The sequence below is a fragment of the Typopeltis vanoorti genome, chromosome 2, assembly GCF_054136105.1.
Source record: "Typopeltis vanoorti isolate ZY-2024b chromosome 2, IOZ_Tvanoo_1.0, whole genome shotgun sequence".
Classification (NCBI taxonomy): domain Eukaryota; kingdom Metazoa; phylum Arthropoda; class Arachnida; order Uropygi; family Thelyphonidae; genus Typopeltis; species Typopeltis vanoorti.
Window position 1 is genome coordinate 169,809,980 of NC_143550.1, and position 19,366 is coordinate 169,829,345.

Here is a 19,366-nt window from a genome sequence, read left to right on the forward strand (position 1 = left end):
GTCCGAACATCATCAAAGCCAAAGAATCAGACTTTTCTTTTTATATATAATGTTAAAGTTTTCTATTACGAGTTTCGGCTAGAAAGCAACCAGATTATGAATGTTAGCTTGAATTCTAGCTAACAGATCAGTCACTGGGAGTCATATCAGACATAAAGGTGCAATACGTTCAAGTATCCTTTTCAGTCCCAGCAGTTAGGATATTGAGTAGAACGTTTGCAAATTCCAGCTTCCTCTAAATATGACTCCTTTAAGAGTGGCTGTACAGTATGAAATAGAGTCAACCATATGGCTTATTCAGTGCTGTGACATTGCTAGGAATCCTCCCCCTCCCCCTTACCAAACTTTCTTATTACTTTCTAATATGTAAAAAATGTATTCTACCTTCATCAGTAGATAATGTATGATGTGGAACAAGATAACTTTCTAAGTATTACTGAATTCTGAACGAGGAGAAAAAGAAAAGTAGATTGTATTGTTCCTTTTTATCTCTTGTGTGAATCTTTTTGTCAATTAAGAAATAGAAAGAACTTTTGCTTCGTTTTCGATGACCAATGTCTATTCTTTCTTTAATTTTTTTTAAAATGTAGTAGTGTGACATTTTTATTGTTAAAATGAATTTAATCAGCTATTTCATAAATAAATGATTTACTTGCAAATATATATGTTATGTATTACAATGATTTTCAAAAAATATTGTTAGAAGTGATGATGAACATGAGAGGATTGAATACAAATGTCAGTAGAAAATCGAAGTATTTACATTTGACATGAAATTTTAAAAGATATCTTATTCTTGCACAGATGACGATAATTCTTTGTTTTGTTCAGTCATCTGTTTATTCTCCCTGATTAATCCAAAGAAAATTATTTATCTTAATCGCACCAACCCCCGCCAGAGTCACCTCCTCCTCCACCAGAGTCGCATCCTCCACCGCCAGAGTCGCAGTTGTTTCCTTCACCAACACTGTGGGAATCACCTCCACCAATACTATGTGAATCTTCTCCACCATAATACATGCTGTGCACTCCGTACTCCACATCTGACGAGGATCTTTTCCTACTCGACCAACTGGACCCTTTAAACTTTGTACCTTTCGGACCTCCTTTTGTGTTGTACTTCTTGTAACAGCAACAGCATGCAATGAGTATAAAAATCACCGCTATAGCTGACAAAAAAAACTGCTATCATCGCTGAACTAGAATACTGGATTATTTATACGGTTTCATAATAAACCACCGGAGACCTACTGAAAGAGGGATAATTCAGGAGAGAGAGAAACATCTGCAAAATAAAAATGCAATAAAGTTAATAATAAATAATTTAAAAATAAGATTACTAAACAAGAAAATTAATAAATTGCTAAAGTAAAAATGCAGCTAATTTCATACACAGGTAATGGCATGAACTCTTCACAATTCAGCGAACTTTACATTTCTACGTTCATTCATGGTTATACTAGGATGCACGACTAACTACAAAAAATGTGCTTGAGGAAGGGTGTATGATTGTGAGGAAAATAAATTGACCCAAAGAATCAACGAGGGAGTCATTTTTGACCATATCGATATGCGCAACATGATATTTACTACGCCGTGTACTGTGATGGCTCCTTCCTAGGCATCATCAGAAGACTATGGTCACTCCGCTCCTAAGGTCATGTGCAACAACAGTCCTCGACAGGTGGTCCTGTTGAATGATTTCTGTAGAATTCGATTCTCTGAAGACCAGTCACTTCAGACACACACACGCCATCCACCATCTCATTAGGGTCTACTCCTTCCTCTTTTTACAGGATCTGAGAAGTCTTCCTCCCATTCTTTCAACGTGTCCAATGTATTTCAGCTTTTTTCTGTTAATGCCTTAAGGAGTCTTAGCGTTCTACTGATCCTTTCTAGCACCCACCCATTTGTCCGCCTTTCAGTATATCACATCCTCAACAGTCTCCTGTGACACCCCATTTAAAATGCAACCATCTTCCTATCAGACTTCTTTAGGTCCAAAGTTTCACGTGCATAAGTCACTGTTAAAAAAAAACAGCTGCATCCAGAATCCTCAGTTTTCTTCCTGTGGAAACATATCCATCCTTCCAGAGTTTAGATCTTCTTTTGATGTCATCTGAACATTCATGTATGTTCGTGGAGATTTTATTAATCTATCCTCCAGCTATAACTATCTAATTCTTTCTTAAACTGATAAATATATCGCTTTTATAATTGGTTGACGAATGTGATTCCACAAATATTCCTCAAATTTTATACCCTAAGAGTAAAAACATCGATTTAGTATATTTGTTTTTAACTCTCTTCTTCACTTCTACCTGACCCAGACGTGTTTACTCAAACTTAGTTCCGCAAACTCTTTCTCTTAATACTCATATTAGCTCGATTAGAGAATTGTTTAACGGATTTCTTTCTCCTACAAAAAAGCCAATTTTCTTTAAGCATCTGTTGAGCTTTATAAAACGTATTGCCAATATGATTGGTGAACTTAAATTTCCTTAAGATAATCATTAACAAATTCTTGATATGTACCCTCAATAGGTCTACCGGATACTATGAAGAACACTACATAATTAAGTTTATGTCATTTATATCTTCCTATCAACAGTTTTCTTCAAATCAGTAAGGTCTACAGTACTCTCAGAGCTTACATTTCAGCCATCTAAAGCATTTTAACTGTATCAATCATCTAAACATATTTAGGTATTCCTTCCGGACTTTTTTTCTACCATGCGCGTCCCAAACATCTCTTTTAGCTAACTTTTCATTTCGTATTCTGTTTAAATTCACCACAACTCAGCTTAGCTCTGCTCGCATATCCTTGAAATGTCAACAATATCAAGTTCGATTTCAGTATCTTCATTTTTCATACGATTCTACTATAAATTCCATCTGTTCTGTTAAATTCCCACCCCTAATTTTTATATCTAACCCAGCATTCAGATCCATGAGCTAAAATTCATACACACCCTGTCTTATACACAGATAGTTTAGTCTGTTGCATAATTTCTCTCTAATTCCATATAAATGTGTTCAACTGATCCCCACCCTGCTTTTGGCTATTATTATATTTCACTTGCCATCTTCACTAAAAGTAGTGTCTAAATATGAGACATAATTTACTTGTCACATGAGTTCTCTTTTCGAGATGCATTTGATATTTCCAAGTTGCTGCCAATTTTCCGTCTTTGTAATGCTAATATTTATGCCAAGTTTGTTACAGCAATTATTTCGTTTAGTTAAAAAATTTCAAGATTTGGACTCGATTTATTTAGGAGTGTGACATCATCTTCATAAAGAAAAAATTCCAATTGAATAGCTCCGGGTTTTAATGCGACTTTCCTTCATAATATAACCCATATCAATGATCACTTTTTTAATGATCACTTTTGTGCTACCGTTTGTTCCATTTAATAGCTTTGAAATTACTCTGGACATCCAGAATATCTTTAGTTTCAGTTTTCGTTTCATCTTTATCATTTCTGGATAACTAATCAATCAATGCTTTCTTCAGAGTCTGCCACCCAGTATCCAAAGTTTGTACATTGGTACGGCTCACCTCTGACCACTGCCTTAAGTAAACCCTTTAAATTCCGTCCCAAATTAAAATGAGTTAAATTCCTTCTACCCGATTCCAGTATACATCACATGAAATTGTTTACAACCCCACTTACTCATACTATTTTCGAATCTTCGAAGACTATCTACTAAACAACTTATCGTTGGAGCAATTGCCTACTCTGCCAGTTTCACATTAGCAAGCAAGAAAGAAAATACAGAAAGATATTTCACTCAAAAGTTTTGAGTGAAAAAAAGAATGACCCTAACACCGAACCTCGGAATTCTCACCCCTAACAACTAGGCACTTAGGACTCTCTTCTAAACATCACATCCTGTCCTTATTAGTCAAAGTAGTAGTGTAATGGACGACAGGATGGGATCCTTTAGTCATAAACAATTCCCTCTTCATGAAACCATCCTTTGCGTCGCTCAATAAATTATTCATATCAAAGATATTCTGCGTACGATTTATAATTACTTTTTTTCCATTCCTTTTTCTGCAACACCAATAAGATTCACTGGTCTACAATTCTCTTCTTGACGATGAACCCTTCCTTATGAATTAGAATAACCCTCGTATAGCCTTTAAAACTATCAATCTAAAAGCAATATTGCCATTCCTTGAAGATTATCAAAAGCGGATTATTTAGTTGATGTATCTTATAGTTCTTATAACGACTGGCTTAAAGGGGCGAAGCAAGAATGCTTTTCATCTTCCCCGTTATCTGTAGAGCACAGTGTATAGATAAGGTGTTATTGAGCTATTAAAGCTCTGATCATGGCAAGAGGGTAACAGCAATAGCCGAGCCTCGGTTAGAACTTCATTGGCTACAGCATTGCCATCCATTACCCTCCAAGGGTATGGATGACAATTGACAATTTACATTTATGTCTTTAGGGGTGAAGCAAGATGCTTTTCAAATTCCCCGCTATCTGTTGTGGTTGCAGTGAAGGTAAAATTTATGAGCAGAATGCTCGCCCTGATTGGGCATGGAGATTATGCATCACTAAAGGAGGCCAATATAGCTTTTGGTCTTCTATATTTGAATATGTCCGTTGGATCGTATGCTGTAGCTTGTTAAACCAAATCGTTGGGATGTGTGGACATCTTTAGGAAAAACTTGGTGGCTAAGGATCGTAGAAAAGAGAAAACATAGGGAATATTTGTGTCTCTGTGGAGTTGAATGTTTCTAACATACCACGGGGCGTTCAAAATCATTCTCAGGCAGGTATTGGATGACAATGATTCTAAGTAGATATATACCATCATTATCTTCTAATGATGATGGTGTATATCTCCCATCCTGAAAAATTCTAAACAGCAGATGCAACAATTCTCTCCTCCTGTGTTATGTGATGGTAAATCACGCTTCCCAAATACGTATATTCTTTCCTCATATATACACAAGAAAATTATTTTTTTAAATCTCCAGATGTCTCAAAGAAATTTGCTTATATATATCTTAATAACTGCTTTATTAGATCGATAAACTTTCTATACGTTTTTTTTCTTCAATGTATTTTTTTGAAAACTTCGCGATGAGCTAAGCTGATCACAAGTTTATTATGAAATTTACTTCTAGGAATAAACATTAAAATATATAAGATGTGTCTCGGTGTTATCCATTTATATTATTGTCATTTTCGATGTTTAAGTTCCATTTATAATATCATTATTTCCTTCACCATAGTAACACACACTCGCTTCCCAAAATGATGTGCCAACTCCATCATAGTTACGCTCCAGAATATTTCAAACTTCTGTCCTTAATAGGAACTCAACGTACCATCGATCTGATCTAAATCTTCTCTTATGAAGATTAGGGTGCATACCATCGTTTTCTCCATTAGATGTCTTCCGCCAATATTTTAATTACTCTTACGTTCTTCCATGTCACGAACATCGTTAAGATTTAGAAATTCCCAGAATATGCAGCTTAATTTTTTTAGTTAATACTTTAAACCACATGAGTTTATTCTTTAAGCTGTGTGCATTAGTAAAAACAACACGAAGCACACGTTAAGTAGTATCAAGAACTATTCACAGATGACATTTACGCAAGCAAGATATGACTTGCCGTAAGCCGCCTTGGGTTCGTTGCTTAATACAGGATTTAAAAATGGTGGAGGTTTTTAAAATCACTCAACTTGATGGATGCACCAGTATTAAGGTGAATGTCATCCTCGCGCCTGCATACCATTTACGATTACTGGCAAACTGTTACCGTAAGTTGATAAAGCTAAAATCAACTTTTGATATGCTTTGATATGATTCGTAATAGAATCTTGTGGCGAGAAGCAGTTTTGGGACATAAAAGGTGTTCTAAAATTTTTGACAGTTCTGCAGGCCTACTAACACATTCAATATATTCAATGAATACGCGTTTATTATTCTCGTAACAAAGACGCTTGAATCCGTTATGTTAATGCAGAAGCAGCAGCAATATTTTGCATCGAATTGGAAAATCGAAGGCTGCTGTTATATACAGGTAACCCTCTTATAACGCGGTACTTACACAACGCGGTTTCGATATAACGCGGTCTACAAATTGTAGTAACCCTTTATCTTTTCATATGTTTTTCACCGCACGACTTAAAAATCAAATTTTATCTTCGTTAAATTTGTGTCTGCCTGTATCCCGCATGTAATTATAAGTAGCGAATTTATATTAGGGGAAATACCCTTTAGCAGGCATGTACCTCACTTGTTTACCGTATAAAACGTTTATTGTTGAAAATTGTCTTCGTTTTCTGCCAGGAAAGTGCATTAAAAATCATGAGTGTGTTATTCTCGAGCTGAGCAGTTTATTTTCTGGTGAGTTAAATACAATATGTAATGCTTGCTTTTTTGTGTAAAAAATTATTTTTATGGTAATGGCCACAAACTGCAACTAAAGGGAAAAACTAAATTGAAAACAAAATTAATTTCTCTCGAAGAAAAATATTTAAAATCTTGGACTAGTTGAAAAATGGAGAAAAACCAGGAGTTTTTGCAGGTACTTTGAATTTAAATGAATCAACAATTCGAACAATCAAACAAAATGAACATAAAATCTGAGAAAGTGTTTATTACTGGGTCAACGATAAGTGCAAAGCGCGTTGCTCGTGTACGCGATATTCTAATGGAAAAATGGAGAAATCTGTAATGATTTCGATAGAAGATTTTGAAAAGTCCATCCATAGGAATTTTCTTTTGAAAATTCCTATGGATGGAAATCTTATTAAACAAAAAGCTCTCAAAGTTTATAAATATTTATAGTGCAGACCAGGTGTTCAATGCGGATGAATCCGGGTTATATTGGAAAAAAAGTACAAAAACGCACCTATATTTCGAAAAATGAAAGATCAGCTCCTGGATTCAAAGTTTCCAAAGGTAGAATTACTCTACTGTCTTGTAGTAATGAATCAGATGATTACATGACAAAACCAGTGTTTATTAACCAATCATCAAATCCTCGTGCTAAGAAATATTAAAATATGCACTTATTTTTATTTTGCCTAAAACATTTATGCATTATGTGCAATGAAGTTTAAGTACAATTTATAATTTTTATACTATTTATTTGTTTCATTGTTTATATGTTTTCTTAACTTACATAAATTACCTGAATTAAATAAAAATATATATTTTTTGGATATGTCATTATTGTTTATATAATTTATAAAAAAAAACGATTTCAGAACCTAACCCTACTTTTCTATGCGATCTGAGGCTTGCATAACGGCATTTACATAACGCGGCATTTCTACGGAACCTAACATCCGCGTTATACGAGGGTTACCTGTATTTAAATCTCCACACATTTATCATTTGCATTTCTCACTGGCATTTATCTGATGAGAAAACCCTCTGTATTCAAATAGTTGCTTCATATGAACATAAAAACTAACTAACATGAACTTAAAACATAAAACCGAACTTTCTATTTGAATTTTTTAAGTGGATCTCACCTACAAAAGGTTTTCGGAATCTATAGTACATCCGTATTGTGGATGAGCTGGGAATTTTTTCCCCTATTTTTATTAGTTTTTGTATTTATTAATTTACATCATCCGGAAGCTCTACTATAGAGGCCAAAAGTTCCAAAAAATAGAACTTTTCCAAGCCACTTCAGTTCTTCAATAAGTATCATTACACTTGTGCGCATTATTTCTTTCACTGCATATTCGTTCGCAAGTTTGACTCTTTTTGTTAGAAGATAAAAATAAAATAAAAAAATTCTCGTCGTCTGTAGGGGAGTATATCTGTGCTAACTCTATTATTTGCTTCATGCTCAATGTCTGCTGTAATGAGATTTGACTTCGAGTTTTTCTAAATCTATCTATCTATCTATCTATCTATATATATATATATATATATATATATATATATATATATATATATATATATATATATATATATATATATATATATATATATATATAAAATGTATTTATTTTTAATCTATCATTTTTACAAGCAAGCCACTTGTAAACTTAAGTAAAACGGTGTCTATTTTACAATAGAAACTTATTGGAAATGTCATCAAGTACTTAGAAGGAAGTGATTTCTTTCTAGAAAGAAATCACTTCCGGATAAACATAGCAGTAAACGTCTAAGAACCATGAAGTATATTTACAAGTTTCTGCAATCATCTGATCTTGACTGTATAAGCATTTTAAGAGTCGCTCGAGGTCATCTATTTCAAGAGCACATCATATCACCCACTTCTACTTGAAGCCTCGGTTTTTACTCTCCAGACTCACTAAGGAAAGAGCGCTAGACACCATTTTTTTCTCTCTCTCTCTCTTTCTATAATCTCCATTTCTGTATTTTTTTTTCTGCTATAGAAATCTCAATATTCTCTTCTTGGACTGAATGCTTACCAATGCCTTAATTTGAGGGAGAGATTAGACAGGGTCTTTTCGCATTCATTGCATACTGGTAGGTTCGTATGGATAAGTATTGGGAGCAGCGTCAATTTGTTTCAATCATTTATGGGTTGTATTTTATAATTTTCTCCGATTTGTGAGTCCCGGATTTTGTTTAATATTTTTACGTTTTCAGTTTTGCTTAATGTTTTCATCTCAGTCCTTTCATCGATTTTTTTTTTTGTAGTTGCAGCACGTCACCACTGTCACCACTGGTCTGATTACCCCTTTGCACATTCTTATTTTTGTTTACTTGCTTAAATTCGATTTCTTCCAGATAAGGTTGTTGTGACATCCACACATTCTACTATCGTTTGCTGATTGCTCTTGTACAGGGGCAAATTCTCCATGCTTGCTGCGGAAGCTCATTAATTGAGAAAGAATTACTATTTATTTGTTAATAAATGCTTGCATTTATAAGCATTCCATTTAGGCTTTTATTTTTGCAGACAGAAGACGTCTTAAGCTTGCGCGGCAATAATTGAGCTTTGCGTTGTGTATCGAAGGCCGATGCTTGCTCGTCTAATCAAAGCTACCTTGGCATGCTCGGTTGTAGGCGCTTCCAGGGCCTCGCAGCAGCACTGTGATTTCATGAGCGCGCACAGACATTTCCGCTCCCTTCACGGCATCTTAAACACAGGACCATACGCAGTCAACGTAGCTCTAGCCAGTGAGCTTCAGCCAGCCTTTACAAGTGTGCGTGTTGCTTGGGAAAATTAAGTTACAACCAACTTTTTATGATGACGATGTTATTGACCAGTTCATAAAGAAGAACCGTAGGGTAGAATTTGTATTCAAGTAGCTAAATTGAAAAAGATAGAATATCATTTGTAAAATAAATGTTGTATTTGTATGATTAAATATACATAAGTTTCTAAACATATAGTTTTAAATGGTCAGTAATTCATAATTCCGCTAATCAGACTTCAATCACACCTGTCACTCCCTGAATGATAACAAGAGCAAGCGTGAATTTCAAGACCAGCATTCGCCCCTGCTCCTGTACTTCATTGTGTGATGCCATAACTTCATTTCTGTTCCTACCTATTTCATTTTACTAACTCATCCCAGACACAGAACTGCTATATATATATATATTATTGAAATTAGGATTTACTCGGAATGTATACATTTATAAAATTAATTTAACTGACTAGAACCCGAGAAAGTATAACAAAAACCTTTAATAAATCACGACTAGTTTCATCGGTGCTCCGACTTCTTCAGGTGAGAAAGAAAAAACATAGGACTTATAAAAATAACAAAGTAAAAAACATGGACTTTCCAGCTTAATAAAAAGAAGAAGAATAGTAAGTCATATTTGAATTGGTGACCGCGTGCTACCGTTGGCATGAGTTGAATGTATGTGACAGCTAATTTTAGAGCGCCAGTACTGGATTACTGCGCTATGGGAATCAGGCAAATTGTAGCTTAGATTGTTATTCAAGTGTGAAGGGTCCAGAACTATTTCTTTTGATTCTAGAGTTCGTCTTTCAAATTCATTCTTGCAAATATATAAATTAGTAGTAAATTAGTAAATTAGTCTTGACATGCGGCATCGAGTGGATGTGTGCACAGAATGAAAGAAAGACTAGAACAAGAAGGCGACAACTTATTAAAACGCATCATTACAGCAGATGAAGCTTGGTTGTATCACTATGACCCTACAATGAAACAACAAAGCAGTGAATGGAAGCATCCGTCTTCGCCCATCCCCAAGAAAGCAAAAACTGTAAAATCAGCTGGTAAAATTATGACCATAAGGTTTCTTGATTACGAAGATTTGATTTTGAATTGCAACACGCTGTAGAACCCGGGAATACACGGCTTATACTATGTGGATGTTTTACGGACAATGGTACATCAAAAGGAATCGTCCATTGCTGAAGAATGGCTTCTTATTGCATTACGATAATGCAAGGCCACATATTGCTGGTTGTGTAGTGGACGTTTTGCAGAAGAACAACATAGATATCCTACCACACCCTCCATAAAGTCCTGATCTCGTACCATGCGATTTCTGGCTGTTTCCTCAGCTCAAGAAACCACTAAGAGGCCACCATTTCGAAAGTAACAACAAAGCATGTGTAAAAGCTGCGGAAGCGGTTTTGAAAGAACTCTCAAAAAACGGACTTTCACATGTGTTTAAGAAGTGGACGCAACGTTGGGACAAATGCATCACGTCTCACGGTAATTACTTCGAAAAAGACCATGTAAATGATGACGATTAAAGGTAATCTGTTTTCTGTATAAATATAGTCTTATAACTTATTGAACAGCCTACGTACATATATAACGGGTGATTATAAAATAACGTCAAGTGTTCTGAGACCTCTAGCGAATAATGTATTGGACGAAACAGACCAATATTCGGTAGACGTACACAGCGGAACATGCGGATTCGATTTAACGAAAAAAAGTAACACCAAAAGTCGCCAACAGGGGATTTTTTGGCGCTGCCAAATTAATTTTAGTAGGTGTGACTAATGAATGGCAAAATGGCAAATGAGAGCCAGCACACATCAATTTCGTGACGTTTATTGTTAATTACAAATGAGGTTCAATATGACCACCATTCTGATGTTCCAGTGCATACGGTGTATATTTTCCACAGTGGCTCGCAACATATCGGAATTGATTTGTCTCACGTGTAACGTTATTCGATCTTTCAAAGTTGGAATATCAGGTACATGTCATTGATACACAATGCTTTTAAAAATCCCCACAGCCCAAAGTCACAAGGATTGAGATCAGGCGATCTCAGTGGCCATGGCGTGGGAAAGGCACGACTAATGATTCTTCTGTCAGAGAAATGTTGTCGCAAAACACGCTGTAACTGAAGTCCAATGTGGGGTGGTGCACCATCCTGCATGAAGATGGTCGAATCGAGACATCCTCTTTGCTGCAGTTGTGGAACCACAAAGTTCTGTAGCATATTGGCATAGCAGTGACCTGTTAGCATTGATGGAACAGGTCACTGGTCCATTTCGGCGATTTTCCTTTTTCCTCGTAAAAGTATGGACCGATGATAAAAGATGCCGTAAATCCGCACCACACTGTGACTGGGTGAGTGGATAGGCATCTGCAGCCCACATGCGACAGTTGCGTGTGTTAATATCGCCGTTCAAAAAAAAGTGTGCTTCGTCACTCCATAAACTCTGCCACTGCCATGCATCATTCACTTCCATGCTCACTAAGAATCTCAAAGATAAGTCGATTCTTGTGGTCGCATCACCAGGGCGCAATTCTTGAACATGACTGATTTTATAGGGATAAAACTTCAACATCTGATATAGGATTTTCCACACCGTTGTGTATGCGATATCCGTTTGCCGGGATATTATTCGTGCGCTGCTGGAACCCTGCACATTCGTCATCTCCTGTTCCATAATAGCAGTTGCAACTTGTTGGTGATTGATTGGTTTGCATCCCCTGCCTACCTGCACTGCTAGAGTTCCAGTAGTTTCAAATTGCCGAATCAGTTTTCGTAAGTTTGTTACGCTAATCGGTCCTTTTCATAAATTTTTTCATACGCTGAAAATCGCGAAGACAAGCACTGGCATTATTGTTTCGCTGATAATAGAGTTTGACTAACAAAGCATGCTCACGTAAGGTAAGGCATCGAATAGCAGTTCGTCTACGAATGATGAGAAATCTCACAGGCTTTCCTTTTATTGCATGATCGCTCACAATAATGCAAATTATAATAATCGCGATAATGCAAATTAATGCATTTTACTAGGTAAACAGCCCCAAAATTTCACCTGTTGGCGACTTCTGGTACTATTTCTTTTTTTTTCGTTAAATCAACTCCCCATGTTCCACTGTGTAGTCTACCGAATACTGCTGTGTTTCATCCAATACATTACTCGCTAGAGGGCACTGAACACTTGACGTTATTTTATAATCACGCGGTATATATATATATATATACACACACACACACAAAAAAAAATATATACACACACACATAAAAAAACGCAATGTATATATATATACCTTGCGTTTTGTATATTTTAACGAATATTAAGTAGCAAGAAATTAACCTACAATTAATTTCTACATATGAAATAACTGAAGAGAACGTAATTATTCATAACATTTGAACTTACGTGTAAACTTGTACCAAAAACATGTAAAAAGGTAATCCAACCTACGCCGAAGTATGGCAGCATTTTTCGAAAATACCACTTCGAAGCTACACGCTACAACTCACCAACTTTCTTGTGTGACCCTCATACCACAGCGTGTAGTTATTCCTGGAATCGCGCAACGTCAATGCCACGTGAGTAAAATGTTATCTTGACTCGTGGCTTTCTGGAATAACTGGTACGCAGGACGCAGGACATATATGGCGCAGAGCGTGAAACGACGCTTTTCATATTCCCTGTTGTCTGTTTCGGGAGCAGTGATGGGAGAGATTTGTGAGCTATTTTAGCTCGCCCTGAGTGGGCAGAAGTGGTTATTCGTCGTTGGGTGTTAGGATGGCTTTCGGTCTTTTATGTTTCCAGTAGTCATTACCGTCATAGTTTCCGGCTTGTTGTATCAGTTGGTTTGGATGGATAGATGTCTTCATAAAGAATTTTTCTGCTAGGGAGCGTAGTAGTGGAGAGATGTAGGGGATATTTATGTCCCGGTGAATCTGGGCGTTCCTGATGAACCACGGGGCGTCCAGAATCATTCGCAGGCATTTGTTCTGTAGTCTTTGCAGCTTGAGGATGTTTGTCTTGGAGGTATGGTTCCAGGCTGGGGAGGCGTATATGACTGTGGGACGGATCACTGTCTTGTACAGTAGTATTTCATTTGTTGAGCTTAGTTTGCTGTGTCTGTTGATCAAGGGGTAGAGCTGGGCGATAACTTTTGAAGCTTTGGTGCATATGCTCTTGATGTGGCTGTCGAAGCATAATCGCTTATCGAGAAGTATTCCTAGGTATTTTGCTTCAGTTTTCCAGGGAATTTTAGAGTTGAACAGGGTGATGTCTCCTTTGGGGGATGCTCGTCTTCTTGTGAAGAGTATCGTTGTACTTTTCTGGGGGTTTAATTGTAGTCGCCAGTCTTTAAACCATTTTTCTAGATTCAGGATGGTGTCTTGTAGTTTTTTGGTGACGAGAAGTGGTTGACGAGATCTGGCTAGAATAGCCGTGTCATCAGCATAAAGGGCGATGTGACAGGATTTAGAGGGATGTCTACCATATAGATGTTGAACAGGATCGGGGTTAGCAGTGATCCTTGAGGAACTCCAGCGAGGATTTTCCGTTGGGTTGAGACTGTTTCATTGATTTTGACTTGCATCCTCCTGTTGGAGAGGTATGATTTGATCAGGTGTATCATGTTTAGTGGAAGGTTAGCGATGATAAGTTTGTAGAGGAGGCCTTGGTGCCAGATCTTATCGAAGGAATTTGAGATGTCTAGGAAGACAGCTCCAATGTGTTGATTCCAATTGAATCCTGTGGTGATGTATTCTACCAGTCAATGGATTTGATGGGTGGTGCTGTGATTTTGACGGAAGCCGAATTGTTCTTGTGGAATGATATTTAATTGGTTGACATGAACTTGGAGTCTGATGAGGATGATTTTCTCAGCTATATTCCCTAAATTGGATAGCAGGCTGATGGGAAGGTAATTTTCAGGTAGTTGTGGGTCTTTGCCAGGTTTGTGAATTGGAATAATGTCAGCTATTTTCCATGACTGAGGAAAGTGCTGCCATTTGAGGATGGAGTTTATGATGTTTGCCAGATGTGCTATGGCTTTGCGTGGTAGTGCCTTGATGACTTGGTTAGTGATGCCATCCGGACCTGGGGCTTTTTTGATCTTGAGATGTTTGATGATGCCGATTATTTCGGTAGGTGAGGTAGGCATTATAGGACTTGGATTGATATCGGGACGATTTACTGTGAACCTGACTTTACGATGGATCTTGTATACGTGGCTGATGTTTAGGTTCTCATATGCAGGACTGCATTGTTTCTCTAGGTTTTTTGCTATGGCTTCGGCTTTGTCAGCATCTGTGTATGCAAGGTGCTGTTCTGCTTGCAGAGGGGGAGGGATCTGCGCTTGATCCTGAGATTGTTTAGGAATTTCCATATAGAATGATCTGCTGTGGAGATGGAGGTGAGCGTGTTGTCCCATTGTTGGTTCCTGTGGTTCTGAAGAGCTTCTCGGACAGATTTCTTTAATCTGTTGAGGGCTGTTTTGTCCTGGGGAGCAGGAGTGTTGTGATATCTTTTTCTTTGTCTGTTTTTTTCCCTTATTAATTCCATGATTTCTTCCGGGAGACGATATTGTTTGTGGGTGATCGTGGATACTGTGGCTGCTGTTATGGCTTTATTGATTTGATTGGTGAGGTTCTTTATTGCCGTGTCTATTTCTTCCTTGGTTTTTATATGGGGAACCGGACCAATGTGTTCTGGTAGCACTTTCTTGAGTTTCTCCCAGACAATGGAGGTTTTGGGGGGGTGACTGGTCTTTGTTCCCTAAGTGAAGTAGGATTGGGTTGTGGTCTGATGATAATTCGTTCAGTGCTTGAATGCTGTGCTGGTATTTGATGTGTAGAATGGCGATGTCTAGGATGTCGGCTGTGCCAGTTGGGCTGTGGTGGGTTGGTTCACTGGGTCCTGTTACGACAGCGTTGTTTAATCCTGTGTAGCTGAAGAGGATACTACGGCCATTTTTATTTGTGGTTCTGCTGTTCCAGGAGGGATGTTTGGAGTTCAAGTCCCCAGCGACGATGATGGATTCATTTGTGCCTAGTACAGCATCCAAGTCAGAAAATAGCAGGGTCTTAGCAGGGGAGTTGTAGGCGGCGTAGATTTTAAGTCTTCCAGTTGAATTTGTGTGGACTTCGACACCGATGAGTTCTAGGTTGGAGGTTGGGTGGGTGATTATTCCATTGTGCCTGATGCAGTTCCTGATAAATATGGCTGTACCACCACCTCTGTAGTCCAGTCGGTCGTTTCTGTATAGTGCGTAGCCTCTCAGTTTTGGACTGTCTGCAGGTCTTAGATGAGTTTCATTAATTAGGATGACGTCAAAGTTGTATCTGTGAGAGAATTCTTGAAGTTCCAAAGTCTTGTTTTTTAGGCCATTGGCGTTCCAAGCGGCGATCTGTAGTGAGTCTGGCATTAATCTAGTTTTATTCATTAACAAGCATTGATAATATGGTTTGAGTTTCTTTTAGAAATCTTTATGTGGAGTTTGGTGAAGGGTTTGACTTACTGAAGTCTTGAAGCATGTTTGCCAATGAGGCTGTGATGACTGTTGTCATGTTTGGAAGAATTTGGTCCTTCTGGATATATTTGGATGAGCGTGCTACTTCGGCATATGTCCTGCTTCGACGGTGGCTTTCCAGACTGTTGGTATTTTCCACTTGTGAGAGCTGGTATTTTGTTGTCTTTTGTTGCGTGTCAGGCAACTGGGGAGCAGTCAACTCAGGTCCCTGTGGGCAGGGTTCAGAGATCTGTTTCCTTTTGTTGTCTGTTTTATTCTTAGGGTAGTGACTGCAGCCTCTGTGGTTTGCCGGGTGGGGGCCCCCGCAGTTCGCGCATTTGGCTGGTGAGGTCCTGGGTTTTGAGCAGGTTGCTGTGGGGTGGTTTTGTCCACATTTGAAGTATTTATAGTCTGCTCTGCAGTGTTTCTGTGCCTGTCCGTACTTCTGACATCTGTAGCACTGGCCTGACGAGGCTCTTTTTCTTAGTGGTTCTGTTGTGATTTTCAGGCCACAGATCGTTGTTAAGTTGTATATGTTCTTGTGTGTGTTAGGTATCTCAACGAGTACTAGGGGCATTGGACTCTTGTCAGCCCGAAGCATTCTGCTAATTTTGACAGGTGGGAGATCGTGGAGGCAGAGGTCTTCAGTAATTTCATCTGTGCAGATGTTTTCTGTTACTCTCCTGACTACACCGTTTAGGTTTTTCTCCGACTTCAGTGAGTAAGTATGATATTTAATATTTGACTCGTCCATGGTTTTTGTGATTAGTCTGTAGTCGCTTACTGTGGTAGGCTGGATTTTAACTCCGTCGTCTACGTTTTTTGCCCAAGAATAGGCAATTTGGTGGTTTTGCATAATAGGCCTAAGGGCCGTCCAACGTTCTTTTTCCCGTAGAACAATTGGGGGAACTTTTTCGTTGTTGGGCGTGGGGAGGTCAGTGTTGGGGGCATCTTCTTCCAACCCCTCGTTTATCTGAGTCTTCGCTGTTTTACGTTTTTTCCGTGCATGGGTTTCTGTATTATGTTTTGGAGTGGGAGCAGAGATTATCAGGTTCATCTTTCCTTCTCCCCCTGATGTTGAGTTGTGCCCTTCTGTGAAGTCTTCTGTCGCTGAATATAGGTTTAGAAACCCTGGCCACTCTACCTCAAATTTCTTCAACAGTTTTTTGAGGAGGTCGAGCGCTAGCTTCTTATCCAACGATTGGATAAAGTCATCGGGACTTAAACTGGTCATGTTTGAAATATTCAAATATATGCTTATATGCTTACCTGAGCTGGATCTCAAGGATTTCCGAATAGCGTATAAACACAAAATATAACACACTAAAGGACTATCGCGAGACCGCAATCACTAATTAACAACACAATCATGAGCTACTTGATTACCTTCGCTTTCCGCTTATATCAAAAATCTGAATCAACACTCCGAATTATTCATAACTATTTAAATCACTGATCACATATATAAACACTTGGCAACCGCCATTACGCACCAGCGCCCTCCACCGTGTACCGGAATAACTGGTACGGTTTCGCATTTATTATTTATTGATCGAAGCAATCGCCCTCTTTTATTCTTAACACATATCCACCAGTAATGCCATTTCGTTTGGTTACAAAAACTTGGAACACCAAGTTTATGTAACCAAATATCAAGAAATATTCCAAATACAATAAATATAAATACACCGAAAGCAGTCGTGATATACTATAAAAACTAATTATTCTGAAAAAAAAAAAAAAAAACGAAATATTCTGAGTAAACTGCCAAGATTTTACTAAGTAAGGTAGCGAATATCTTAAATGATTCTCAAGCGATAATTGTTGCGAAATATTGAAACACTATAGAAATAATCAGGCACTCAGGGTGGTTTACGCTTCGTTGGCAAAAACATTGCAAAACACGTGTATTCCTTTATTGGTTCCTCTGTGACGTTTTAACATGTGACGTGCAACGCTTGCAATGTAACTCTCTCCTTGCAGCGAATTGGAATTTCCAACATTAAAGGGACGTCGGAGTTCGCTGCACTCTCCTTTCTGTTAGGAAAAACGATGTCACGGAAAGAATTCACTTATAGCACTGAACTATTGCGACGCAGTTCGGTTTGTTTGGCATCTTGTGCAAACAGGTGGCAATTCATTTCTTGTTACGCGATGTCTCAAAAAAAAAAAAAAAAAAAAATTGTGACAATTCCTTCCTTTTCAGCTGTAATTAGATGTCTGCATGTAAGTAAACTTCCTGGAGAATGTTTATATTCAAACGTATTTCATATACGTGAAAGAATTTTATTGAAGATTAAACAAGAATACAATTTCTTTCTAAGTTTAGTCTGCTTTGTAATAAAATAAAAAGTTTATTATACCTTTTTCTAATCCAGAGTATTTTAATAATAAGAGGATACACCTTTTTATTCTCGATGTACAGAAAATTCAAGTAATCTTTTCAGTCCAAACAGTTGGGATTCCAAGATGACCAAAGATGAATAACGGCATGATGGTTGTTGTTGCTGCAAAGAATGTTTTTGATTTCAGTGGTGATTAGTGAGTTTTAGATATTGTGAATCTTCTTGGATAACGGAATACAAGGTTTTGACCTCTGATGCCATTTTCCGGCCCTAGCCCGTTCCCTTCGCCATTATGAATATAAATATTTCATCCCTCGTTGTACACAAGGATGGAGAATGTAAAAGATATTAAGGACGCCATTCAACAGTTAAACAAAGTTATGTCACTTGACATTCTCATATTCATCCTAAATAAATTTGAAACAGATTATCCTGGTTGCTTGAATCTCTTCACTCTAGTAAATGGCACGAAAGATGATGATTTGGACATCGAAGAGGACATTACACCTGTTCCACCTACAAAGTCTCCTCGACAGTTCGACTGTTCACATGAGGAACAATCTAATATTCAACAGTTAAACAAATTTTACCTTCCTAAATAAATTCCACCTTCCGATGTCCTTCCCAGGACATCGGAAGGTGGAATGGAAGATGATGTAACAACTCAACAAAATCAGATCACTCAAGATAGAAAAGAAAATGTCCCTCCGGTTATCCTTCGAGATAAAGATAAATGGACCTCAGTCTCAAGATCCGTAGGAGAACAAAATATGAATTTTTCCTGGGCAAGAAATATTGAATAAGGTGTAAAGATTCACCCTACCACTGTCACAGATTATCGCATGATGACGAAAATGGTGGACAACTCTAAATTGCCCTTCACACCTTTGCGCTAGCAAGCGAGAACTAAAACGTAGTTCTAAGAGGAGTGGCTAAGGGCATCACAACTGATGAGATCACACCTGACCTCATCAATCAAGGATTGACGACCCCAATAAAAGTCAGTAGAATGTTGAGGTCAGATAAAATACCAATGCCACTGGTGTTGGTCGAAATCTCCAACACATAGAAAGAATCTATGAAGTTACCGACATTTGTAAGCTTAAAATTACAACCGAACGTCTAAGGAAGTCAGATCATAATCCCATCCTGCTCAGGTTAGACTTCAATATCAGCTCTCTCCCCATCATTCTTTCTTACCATGGGACAAGCTCTCTAAGGTTCTCCCAGTCCACATCGGTCCATCCCTTGTAATTCGTAATAAAGCAGAAATAGACCAAGCTGTAAGCAATTTAACTAGGCAAATCAACACAGCAATAGCATCAGTCACTAAAAAACCA

General features: G+C 37.8%; 1 protein-coding gene across 2 annotated transcripts in view; it reads right to left on the bottom strand.

Annotated features, from left to right (window-relative positions):
- Positions 1-550: 550 nt before the first annotated feature.
- The window catches only part of LOC150109658 (uncharacterized), a 51,638-nt gene continuing 32,822 nt past the window's right edge, over positions 551-19,366 (bottom strand). The window contains exons 1-2 of one of the 2 annotated variants that reach the window (XR_016550439.1): positions 12,588-17,851; positions 551-1,285 (exon numbers count right to left, since the gene is read on the bottom strand). The gene's annotated coding sequence lies outside the window, so the exon portion shown is untranslated. Of the gene's footprint in view, positions 1,286-12,587; positions 17,852-19,366 lie in introns of those variants that run through there. The other variant, XR_016550442.1, reaches the window with a different exon arrangement.